The sequence below is a fragment of the Triticum urartu genome, chromosome 3A, assembly GCF_056163025.1.
Source record: "Triticum urartu cultivar PI428250 chromosome 3A, HENAU_Tu73, whole genome shotgun sequence".
NCBI classification, from domain to species: domain Eukaryota; kingdom Viridiplantae; phylum Streptophyta; class Magnoliopsida; order Poales; family Poaceae; genus Triticum; species Triticum urartu.
Window position 1 is genome coordinate 382,235,864 of NC_141875.1, and position 8,693 is coordinate 382,244,556.

An 8,693-nucleotide genomic window follows, 5' to 3' on the forward strand; every position below is an offset into this window, starting at 1 on the left:
CTTAATGAAACACAAGTATGAAACCTTTGAAAAGTTCAAGGAATTTCAGAGTGAGGTTGAGAATCAACGTGACAGGAAAATCAAGTTTCTACGATCAGATCGTGGAGGAGAATACTTGAGTCACGAATTTGGCACACACTTAAGAAAATGTGGAATAGTTTCACAACTCGCGCCGCCTGGAACACCTCAGCGTAATGGTGTGTCCGAACGTCGTAATCGCACTCTATTAGATATGGTACGATCTATGATGTCTCTTACCGATTTACCGCTATCTTTTTGGGGCTATGCCTTAGAGACTTCCACATTCACTTTAAATAGGGCTCCATCGAAATCCGTTGAGACGACACCGTTTGAATTATGGTTTGGGAAGAAACCTAAGCTGTCGTTTCTAAAAGTTTGGGGATGCGATGCTTATGTCAAGAAACTTCAACCTGAAAAGCTCGAACCCAAGTCGGAAAAATGCGTCTTCATAGGATACCCTAAAGAAACTGTTGGGTATACCTTCTACCTCAGATCCGAAGGCAAGATCTTTGTTGCCAAGAATGGATTCTTTCTAGAGAAAGAGTTTCTCTCAAAAGAAGTAAGTGGGAGGAAAGTAGAACTTGATGAAGTGTTACCTCTTGAACCGGAAAATGGCACAACTCAAGAAAATGTTCCTGAGGTGCCTGCACCAACTAGAGAGGAAGTTATTGATGATGATCAAGATACTTCTGATCAAACTCCTACTGAAATTCGAAGGTCCACAAGGACACGTTCCGCACCAGAGTGGTACGGCAACCCTGTCTTGGAAATCATGTTGTTAGACAACGGTGAACCTTCGAACTATGAAGAAGCGATGGCGGGCCCGGATTCCGACAAATGGCTAGAAGCCATGAAATCCGAGATAGGATCCATGTATGAAAACGAAGTATGGACTTTGACTGATTTGCCCGTTGAGTGGCGAGCCATAGAAAATAAATGGATCTTTAAGAAGAAGACAGACGCGGATGGTAATGTGACCATCTATAAAGCTCGGCTTGTCGCTAAGGGTTATCGACAAGTTCAAGGGGTTGACTACGATGAGACTTTCTCACCGGTAGCGAAGCTGAAGTCCGTCCGAATCATGTTAGCAATTGCCGCATTTTATGATTATGAAATATGGCAGATGGACGTCAAAACTGCATTCCTTAATGGTTTCCTTAAGGAAGAATTGTATATGATGCAGCCGGAAGGTTTTGTCGATCCTAAGAATGCTGACAAGGTGTGCAAGCTCCAACGCTCGATTTATGGGCTGGTGCAAGCATCTCGGAGTTGGAACATTCGCTTTGATGAGATGATCAAAGCGTTTGGGTTTACGCAGACTTATGGAGAAGCCTGCGTTTACAAGAAAGTGAGTGGGAGCTCTGTAGCATTTCTCATATTATATGTAGATGACATACTTTTGATGGGAAATGATATAGAACTCTTGGACAGCATTAAGGCCTACTTGAATAAAAGTTTTTCAATGAAGGACCTTGGAGAAGCTGCTTATATATTAGGCATCAAGATCTACAGAGATAGATCAAGACGCCTCATAGGTCTTTCACAAAGCACATACCTTGATAAGATATTGAAGAAGTTCAATATGGATCAGTCTAAGAAGGGGTTCTTGCCTGTGTTGCAAGGTGTGAAATTGAGCTCAGCTCAATGTCCGACCACGGCAGAAGATATAAAAGAGATGAGTGTCATCCCCTATGCCTCAGCCATAGGTTCTATTATGTATGCCATGCTGTGTACCAGACCTGATGTAAACCTTGCCGTAAGTTTGGTAGGAAGGTACCAAAGTAATCCCGGCAAGGAACAATGGACAGCGGTCAAGAATATCCTGAAGTACCTGAAAAGGACTAAGGAAATGTTTCTCGTTTATGGAGGTGACGAAGAGCTCGTCGTAAAGGGTTACGTCGACGCTAGCTTCGACACAGATCTGGATGACTCAAAGTCACAAACCGGATACGTGTATATTTTGAATGGTGGGACAGTAAGCTGGTGCAGTTGAAAGCAGAGTGTCGTGGCAGGATCTACATGTGAAGCGGAGTACATGGCAGCCTCGGAGGCAGCACATGAAGCAATTTGGGTGAAGGAGTTCATCACCGACCTAGGAGTCATACCCAATGCGTCGGGGCCGATCAAGCTCTTCTGTGACAACACTGGAGCTATTGCTCTTGCAAAGGAGCCCAGGTTTCACAAGAAGACAAGGCACATCAAGCGTCGCTTCAACTCCATTCGTGAAAATGTTCAAGATGGAGACATAGAGATTTGTAAAGTACATACGGACCTGAATGTAGCAGATCCGTTGACTAAACCTCTCCCTAGAGCAAAACATGATCAACACCAGAATTCCATGGGTGTTAGATTCATCACAATGTAACTAGATTATTGACTCTAGTGCAAGTGGGAGACTGTTGGAAATATGCCCTAGAGTCAATAATAAAAGCATTATTATTATATTTCCTTGTTCATGATAATTGTCTTTATTCATGCTATAACTGTATTATCCGGAAATCGTAATACACGTGTGAATAATAGACACCAACATGTCCCTAGTGAGCCTCTAGTTGACTAGCTCGTTGATCAACAGATAGTCATGGTTTCCTGACTATGGACATTGGATGTCATTGATAACGATATCACATCATTAGGAGAATGATGTGATGGACACGACCCAATCCTAAACATAGCACAAGATCGTATAGTTCGTTTGCTAGAGTTTTCCAATGTCAAAGTATCTTTTCCTTAGACCATGAGATCGTGTAACTCCCGGATACCGTAGGAGTGCTTTGGGTGTGCCAAACGTCACAACGTAACTGGGTGACTATAAAGGTATACTACGGGTATCTCCGAAAGTGTCTGTTGGGTTGACACGGATCAAGACTGGGATTTGTCACTCCGTATGACGGAGAGGTATCACTGGGCCCACTCGGTAATGCATCATCATTATGAGCTCAAAGTGACCAAGTGTCTGGTCACGGGATCATGCATTACGGTACGAGTAAAGTGACTTTCCGGTAACAAGATTGAACGAGGTATGGGGATACCGACGATCGAATCTCGGGCAAGTAACATATCGATTGACAAAGGGAATTGCATACGGGGTTGCTTGAATCCTCGACATCGTGGTTCATCTGATGAGATCATCGTGGAGCATGTGGGAGCCAACATGGGTATCCAGATCCCGCTGTTGGTTATTGACCGGAGAGTCGTCTCAGTCATGTCTGCATGTCTCCCGAACCCGTAGGGTCTACACACTTAAGGTTCGGTGACGCTAGGGTTGTAGGGATATGTATATGCAGTAACCCGAATGTTGTTCGGAGTCCCGGATGAGATCCCGGACGTCACGAGGAGTTCCGGAATGGTCCGGAGGTAAAGATTTATATATGGGAAATCCTGTTTCGGCCATCGGGACAAGTTTCGGGGTCATCGGTATTGTACCGGGACCACCGAAAGGGTCCCGGGGGTCCACCGGGTGGGGCCACCTGTCCCGGGGGGCCACATGGGCTGTAGGGGGTGCGCCTTGGCCTACATGGGCCAAGGGCACCAGCCCCAAGAGGCCCATGCGCCTAGGGTTTCAAGGAGGAAGAGTCCTAGGAGGGGAAGGCACCTCCTAGGTGCCTTGGGGAGGAAGGATTCCTCCCCCTTGGCCGCACCCCCTAGGAGATTGGATCTCCTAGGGCCGGCGCCCCCCCCTTGGCCCTCCTATATATAGTGGGGGAAGGAGGGCTTTTCATCCACGCCTTTGGTTGCCTCCTTCTCCCTCTCCAACACCTCCTCCTACTCCATAGTGCTTGGCGAAGCCCTGACAGAGTACTGCAGCTCCATCATCACCACGCCGTTCCCCAACACAGCGGCCATGGACGGTGTTTGAATTGCTAGACCTTTTATCTGTAGTGATCATAAAAGAATTGGAATTATTCATGGTTCGTTTGGACATTTTTATGCATTAAGTGAGTTTTCAATGCATTTATGCGCATAATTAAAATTTGAACTACATGCACATGCTCCAGTGCATATAAATTGGTTGAAAAATCAAATATGTGTCCTTGGGTGCATGCTTAGGTCTCATGCAAGAAATGGGAATGAATTTCAAACACTAGGGCACCGTTGATTGCCGATAAAACATTGAGATGCCTGGTTTTTAAATTCTAGTAAATCCCAAACTCGTCTGAAATTCATGAAACTTGGCATGCTATCATGGAGCGGCATCAACATGCCGTGGTAAATTTTTTGTCCCATTTGGGGAAGGTTTGGGTATATGCTTCTCACAAACCAGAGCTTCTCACAACAAGCATGATGGTTTTGGTAGGGAACGCCCCACCTTTGGGGACGAAACGATATCCATTGCCTCTTATTGCTTTCAAATTTTTTCTCGTGTCAACATAGAACAATAGGAGTGTTGTGTTATTTTTTGTGATTTTTCGGGGTTCGCTTGGACATTTTTATGCATTAAGTGAGTTTTCAATGAATTTATGTGCATAATTCAAATTTGAACTACATGCACATGATCTAGTGCATATAATTTGGCTGAAAAATCAAATATGTGTCCTTGGGTGCATGCTTAGGTCCCATGCAAGAAATGGGAATGAATTTCAAACACCCGGGCACCGTTGATTGCCAGCAAAACATTGAGATGCCTGGTTTTTAAATTCTAGTAAATCCAAAACTCGTATGAAATTCATGAAACTTGGCATGCCATGATGGAGCGGCATCAACATGCCGTGGTAAATTTTTTGTCCCATTTGGGGCAGGTTTGGGTATATGCTTCTCACAAACCAGAGCTTCTCACAACAAGCATGATGGTGTTGGTAGGGAACACCCCACCTTTGGGGACGAAACGATATCCATTGCCTCTTGTTGATTTCAAATTTTTTTCTCGTGTCAACATAGAACAATAGGAGTGTTTTTTTTTGTGATTTGTCGGGGTTTGTTTAGACATTTTTATGCATTACGTGAAGTTTTCAATGCATTTATGTGCATAATTCAAATTTGAGCTACATACACATGCTCCAGTGCATATAAATTGGTTGAAAAATCAAATCTTTGTCCTTAGGTGCATGCTTAGGTCCCATGGAAGAAATGGGAATGAATTACAAATACCATGCCACCATTCATTGCCGGGAAAACATTGGGATGCCTGGTTTTTAAATTCTAGTAAATCCAAAACTCGTCTGAAATTCATGAAACTTGGCATGCTATCATGGAGCAGCATCACCATGCCGTGGTAATTTTTTGTCCCATTTGGGGCAGGTTTGGGTATATGCTTCTCACAAACCAGAGCTTCTCACAACAAGCATGATGGTTTCGGTAGGGAAAGCCCCACCTTTGGGGACGAAACGATATCCATTGCCTCTTATTGCTTTCAAAATTTTTCACGTGTCAACATAGAACAACAAGAGTGTTGTGTTATTTTTTGTGATTTTTCAGGGTTCGTATGGACATTTTTATGCATTAAGTGAGTTTTCAATGCATTTATGTGCATAAATCAAATTTGAACTACATGCACATGCTCCAGTGCATATAAATTGGTTGAAAAATCAAATCTTTGTCCTTGGGTGCATGCTTAGGTCCCATGCAAGAAATGGGATTGAATTTGAAACACCAGGGCACCGTTGATTGCCGGCCACTAATGTCCAAACGAACCCCAAAAAATGTCCAATCTTATGCTATCTACCATATAATTGTATTTTTAGCACTACTATACGTATTTCCGTATTTGAGCGCTCGCCGGTCACACACGACCTCATTTTGCCAAGCGTGTGTGCCAGGAGGGCATATCCCCAATGGTTTCTAGGTCGTGTGGGAAGGACCCCCTTACCGCCCACACTAACTTGGTGACGGTTCCGAATGCCGTCGTGGAAAGGGGTTAAAAACCATTTGTTTAGGACCGACACGCACCAGTGGGCAAAACATTGAGATGCCTGGTTTTTAAATTCTAGTAAATCCAAAACTCGTCTAAAATTCATGAAACCTGGCATGCTATCATGGAGCGGCATCAACATGTCGTGGTAAATTTTTTGTCCCATTTGGGGCAGGTTTGGGTATATGCTTCTCAGAAACCAGAGCTTCTCACAACAAGCATGATGGTTTCGGTAGGTAACGCCCCACCTTTGGGAACGAAACGATACCATTGCCTCTTATTGCTTTCAAATTTTTTCTCATGTCAACATAAAACAATAGGAGTGTTGTGTTATTTTTTGTGATTTTTCGGGGTTCGTTTGGACATTTTTATGCATTAAGTGAGTTTTCAATGCATTTATGTGCATAATTCAAATTTGAACTACATGCACATGCTCCAGTGCATATAATTTGGTTGAAAAATCAAATATGTGTCCTTGGGTTCATGCTTAGGTCCCATGCAAGAAATGGGAATGAATTTCAAACACTAGGGCACCGTTGATTGCCGGCAAAACATTGAGATGCCTGGTTTTTAAATTCTAGTAAATCCAAAACTCGACTGAAATTCATGAAACTTGGCATGCTATGATGGAGCGACATCAACATGCCGTGGTAAATTTTTTGTCCCATTTGGGGCAGGTTTGGGTATATGCTTTTCTCAAACTAGAGCTTCTCACAACAAGCATGATGGTTTTGGTAGGGAACGCCCCACCTTTGAGGACGAAATGACATCCATTGCCTCTTATGGCTTTCAAATTTTTCTCGTGTCAACATAGAAAAATAGGAGTGTTGTATTATTTTTTGTGATTTTTCAGGGTTTGTTTAGACATTTTTATGCATTACGTGAAGTTTTCAATGCATTTATGTGCATAATTCAAATTTGAACTACATACACATGCTCCAGTGCATATAAATTGGTTGAAAAATCAAATCTTTGTCCTTGGGTGCATGCTTAGGTCCCATGCAAGAAATGGGAATGAATTTCAAACACCCTGCCACCGTTGATTGCCGGGAAAACAGTGAGATGCCCGGTTTTTAAATTCTAGTAAATCCAAAACTCGTCTGAAATTCATGAAACTTGGCATGCTATCATGGAGCAGCATCAACATGCCGTGGTAAGTTTTTTGTCCCATTTGGGGCAGGTTTTGGTATATGCTTCTCACAAACGAGAGCTTCTCACAACAAGCATGATGGTTTCGGTAGGGAGCGCCCACCTTTGGGGACGAAACGATATCAATTGCCTCTTATTGATTTCAAAATTTTTCTCGTGTTAACATAGAACAACAGGAGTGTTTGGTTATTTTTTGTGATTTTTCAGGGTTCGTATGGACATTTTAATGCATTAAGTGAGTTTTCAATGCATTTTTGTGCATAATTGAAATTTTAACTACATGCACATGCTCCAGTGCATATAAATTGGTTGAAAAATCAAATCTTTGTCCTTGGGTGCATGCTTAGGTCTCATGCAAGAAATGGAAATGAATTTCAAACACCATGGCACCATTGATTGCCGGCCACTAATGTCCAAACGAACCCCGAAATATGTCCAATCTTATGCTATCTGTCGTATAATTGTATTTTTTAGCACTACTGTACGTATTTCCGTATTTGAGCGCTCGCCAGTCGCACACGACCTCATTTTGCCGAGCGTGTGTCCAGGAGGGCATATCCCCAACGGTTTCCGGGTCGTGTGGGAAGGACCCCCCTATGGCCCACACTCACCTGGTGACGGTTCTGAATGCCGTCATGGAAAGGGGTTAAAAACCATTTGTTTAGGACTGACGCGCACCAGTGGGCAAAACATTGAGATGCCTGGTTTTGAAATTGTAGTAAATCCAAAACTCGTCTGAAATTCATGAAACTTGGCATGCTATCATGGAGCGGCATCAACATGCCATGGTAATTTTTTTGTCCGATTTGGGGCAGGTTTGGGTATATGCTTCTCATAAACGAGAGCTTCTCACAACAAGCATGATGGTTTCGGTAGGGAACGCCCCAACTTTGGGGGCGAAACGATATCCATTGCCTCTTATTGCTTTCAAAACTTTTCTCGTGTCAACATAGAACAACAAGAGTGTTGTGTTATTTTTTGTGATTTTTTGTGGTTCGTTTGGACATTTTTATGCATTAAGTGAGTTTTCATTGCATTTATGTGCATAATTCAAATTTGAACTACATGCACATACTCTGGTGCATATAAATTGGTTGAAAAATCAAATATTTTGTCCTTGGGTCCATGCTTAGGCCCCATGTAAGAAATGGGAATGAATGTCAAACACCCTGCCACCGTCACTCGGCCGCAAACATTGAGATGCTTGGTTTTTAAATTCTAGTAAATCCAAAACTTGTCTTAAATTCATGAAACTTGGCATGCTATCATGGAGCGGCATCAATATGTCATGATAAATTTTTGTACCATTTGGGGCAGGTTTGGGTATATGCTTCTGACAAACCAGAGCTTCTCACAACAAGCATGATGGTTTCAGATAGAACACCCGTATGCAAAGTGAGAGCAGGATTTGTGCATCTCTTGAACACAAATGGTTCTTTTGGATGACCCCTGTGAACCACTTACAAACAATTTGGTGCAATTTGCATCTGTCATATTGGGTATGTTGCCATTTGTCAAACTAGAAAGATTGACATTTGTTGATCTAGTAACATTGCCATTTGCCAACCTTGTAACACCGTGATTTGTCAAAATATGAAGCTAAAAATCACTAGCAGTATCTAATTTTTGCAACTAAAATTCAGTAATTAAGCATAGATGGAGGCGAGGAGGCGTA